Genomic DNA, 4123 nt, shown 5'->3' on the forward strand with positions numbered 1-4123 from the left:
ATCTATATTATCCAATTAGATACCTATTATTAATTACAAAATTACACAGCTTTTTGAGCTTCCTCTTAATGAAGGGAGGAACGGGGTGTGGGGGGGAGGGGGGAAGCACACACACACAAATAAGTGTATATAAAACCCCCTATTATTAAGGAAACAGCTGGTGGGAAAACTTTATTAATAGATCAGCCTTACCTGCAGAACCACCTTCCTGATAGAGGAGGAATTTAGGATATGTCATGTGTTCCACCAAAGTTGCCTCAGCTGGGAAGCTGCAAACGCGGCTGTGGCTGTAGCTTGCGGACTGATCACATTTTTCTGGTAGCAATTGGCTTAAGGGCAACAAACAAATTAGATCCGGGAGGTAATCAGAACATACTGAGGTTTTGTTTTTACTGCTCTAGGATTATGTTTGAAAGGAGCAGGAATAAAAGAAAAGTGTACTATCTTTATAATCAGCTATTCGAGACCCCCAGTTATTCTGTGGGTTGACTTTTGTAGGACGTAATTTTATTGATTTTTTTTTTTTCACCGTCTCTGATCTCAGTTTGATAGCCTGAAAGCAGTTCAATTTGTATCATCTTTAGAGTAGGTGTCTGCTGCTTAGAAAAATGTCAGGATTATGAGTTTCACTGAATTATTCCTTTGGCATTTTTCAATGCCTTACGATATTTTTAGGTCTGGGGTATAGGTGTTCCCTCTGAAAGGGCAGAAACATGCCTGGGAAAAGCACTAAGTGGCTTTGAGACATCGGAGGTAGCAGTCTGCCTTTCAACGCTTGGAAAGGCGGTTGGGAGGCCGGACTAGGAGAAGAAAAGGCCTTTAATTTCCGCTGCGCAGCAGGGTTTCCCTGCATCGCCTGTGGAAAGGCTTTCCTAAAATACAGTTTAATTCCTGTGAAGTTGTTAACTGGATGCAGATTTTGTTGATCTGCTAGGGTTCTTGATGGTGGAGTTGAGTGATAAAGGGCTGACCCTGGGATGCCACACACAAAATTGCAGAGGAGGTAACACCGTGCCCCCCCGGCAGTCTCTGCAGAGTCACCCGAGGCCACAGGCTGGAGAGGCTCCGCAAAGCTTTGCGGTTCCACGCAGCGGTGGGGAAACCGTCCTCAGTGTGATAAAGCCGAGAGAAATAGATGCAGAGCGTGATTTCTGGATACTTCCACAAAAAGTTGTAGATTTTACTTACGCAGCAGTGGTAAGCCTCGTTACAAGGAGAGTAATTTGAACAGAGGATGATGCATCCGATGTTTCCATAGGCATCTGTAACTGCATCCAGATAACCACCCACCCCAAACAGCATAGGTTCGGGATGGTAGCCTCCGTCAGTACAGTTTGTAGCACGGCCTTTCTGGACTATGCTGCCTGAGAAACTCCTCAGTTCATAGCAGAGGAGGTGTTTGTTTCGGAGAGCTGCTGTTGATCTGTATGGGAAGCCAAAGACCCTGTCAAATTCTGCGTAAGGGACTCTCGCTTCTTCACCAGTCCGTGTGTGGTGGAGACACTTAGCGCAGATGTGGTTCTGTCTCTGACAGCAATAGGGCTTTACCACAGTCCCCTGATTTGTCAGATATTCTTGGAAAATCGTTTTCTCTCCTGGATTCATGTTCTGTTGAAGAATCTCCCTGTTTGTGTGCTACATAGGTGACAGTCCTGAATGAAAAAGGGAAATAATATCTTAAGTCAACCCTTCAATTTATTTTGCACTTGAACTGCAAAAATAGTAGGGGACAGTCTCTTCAAAAATGTACTGAAACTTGTAGCAGCATATAGAAACTTAGGGACACACAGAACAAAGCTCTCTTGCAGCCTAGGAACATTTCTACTTTTCACAAACTAGCCTTTTTGCTAATAACATAAGTATAAAATATTTCTCTGGCTCTGCTCTCTTACCCTAGACAGGACAAACTGCATAATAAAACCAGCCATGATTTTCAGGAACTGATTAGCAGATGAGCCTTATGAAATCTGGCAAAGCAAACAAGAAAACACCACCAAAACCCAGAAGGTATAATTACCATCTCAGAAGCTCCAGCTCAGTGAATATTCATCTGATTTCCTTCATGGGCCTTTTAGGACTAGTTCAGAGTTTCCACTCCAGTGATATTGCAAGCTTTCTTTTCAAAATCATATGATGAAGAAGAAAGTTATTATTGCCTCCCCGGTTTTGTCAGCTGAGCTGTGGCAGGATCTTTCCCAAGTGCCGTAACGTTGCTCCAGTTGTAATGTGATGGCAGGCAGGCTGCTTTAGGTGTTTACAGGTGCCAAGTGCTAGGAGACAAGAATATAAACAGGATTTTCTTCTGTATGGCCAGCCACCTGTGGTAGTTAGGCTTCTGTTCTTTGCCTGTCAATATTTGTCTGCTATCTTAAGTGATTAGGTTCCTTCGCTTCTTCAGCGCTGTTTTGATACAAGGTTTTTACAGCCGAAAGATGGATGTTGTTCTACCAATTCTATTACTGAATTTGTTTCCGGGTCTTTGTTATTTCTGTGTGTAGCCGTCTGTTGTGCCAGCGGGGCAGAAAGCTCCTGTTGTGCTTCTGCTCTCCTCCGCAGGCAACAAGGTTGTCCCTTCTTTAAGAAGTTTATGTGTCCCCCTCACTGCTGCAATTCAAGCAAGCAGTGGGCCATTTCATGAGTAAGCTAAATCCCAGAATCACAGAATCATCAAGGTTGGAAAAGACCTTGAGGATCATCTAGTCCAACCAAATCGTGCCTGCTTTGCTTGGGCAGGGTTCCAGATGAGGGCAAACAGGTTGCCAAAATTAATAAAGACAATTTGAAAAGCTGCAAATCTGGAGCAAGGTTCCCATTCCATCCCTCCTGATATTTTTGCAGAGGTGGAGCGGCCGCATAAGGGCAATGTTGCACACCAGAGATGTTTCCCATTTTGTGCGGCTCGATCCGAGGCAACGGCTTGAACTCTGCTGCAGTGTGTTTAAAGAGATGCCAGCAGAGACACTTACAATGTTAGATCTCCCTCTAAAAGCTGCCTTTTTTTTGTTTGCTTGTTTGGTGGTTTGACCTGATCAAAACCCAGCAAATATTCAGCCTTCTCAATTAATAGCATCACATCCTTGCAGGATGGGAGTCAAATCCCAAACTACCCAGTTGGAAGGATTAATTGGAAGAGCGTTCCCACAGCCCGAGCGCATTTCTGTGTGTGCCGCGCCAGCCTTTGGCTCCCCTGCCAGCGCCGTGCCCGGGAGCCAGCTGGGGCTCCCAGTGACAAGGGCAGCTTGCTCGGCCTCTGCGGGCTCCAGCCTTGCCAGCCCTCTGCCAGCTCTGGCGAGCAGAGAGGGCCGGGGAGCAAGGATCCCAGTGGGGCTGGGAAGAGAAATGGCAGAGGCTTCTCACTTGCCCTGTATGTCAGTCCCACAACCGATCATTTTGGGGGTGCAAAGAGGAAGGATGTTTACAAAAAGTGCAAGCCGAGCAAACTGGAAGAAAGCTGACCACTCATTATGTTCTCTGAATGGACCCATTTCTGGTTTATTTGAAAGCAGAAAGTTGTTTTTTCTTCCTTTTATTGCATGATCTTTTCTAAAGTAGAAAAATGGTGCAGATGTGTTACACAGAATCTCTTAAACTGAGGTATGCATGCACCTACACATGGATGCGTGTGGATTGAGCAGCTAATAGGCCCACTCATCATTCAGCTCTCTTGCAGAAAAAAGTTTGTTCCCAGGCACGATTTTATTTAGTAATACTGAACAACTTGGTAGCATTTGTCATCTTTAGAGTAGTTTATAAATCTGATCAAGTGGTTAAAATATAGACTGGACTAAATGGCTCTCTCGCTGGTATTTCTGCTGCATAGCATCACTTAGCTGCCCTGCAGGGAAATTGTTAAACGGGCTTCTGACTTTCAGGGGCCCTCATTTGTCACAGTGATCCCGATGCATCTGCAGAGGTGGGAAATGCTGCAGATTTTAGCTGAAGTTAATAGTTTGTATAAGTTGGAAATGTGGAATTCAGACGGTTTCAGGCTGGGAAGAAAAAAAAGAAGGTACCCAAAATGACTTCTCCCTTTTGCTAATTTTCCTCTTAATTTCAGTGTTTGCAATCCTGGTTGGGAGGGAGGAAGAATTTTACCTGATCAGGTGCCTAGTTTGGTTCTGTA

At 44.8% G+C, this 4123-nt stretch overlaps 1 pseudogene; it reads right to left on the bottom strand.

Moving 5' to 3' along the window:
• Positions 1-634: 634 nt before the first annotated feature.
• Positions 635-1605, bottom strand: LOC141918882 (putative C->U-editing enzyme APOBEC-4; annotated as a pseudogene).
• Positions 1606-4123: the final 2518 nt, after the last annotated feature.

The sequence above is a fragment of the Strix aluco genome, chromosome Z, assembly GCF_031877795.1.
Source record: "Strix aluco isolate bStrAlu1 chromosome Z, bStrAlu1.hap1, whole genome shotgun sequence".
NCBI lineage: Eukaryota > Metazoa > Chordata > Aves > Strigiformes > Strigidae > Strix > Strix aluco.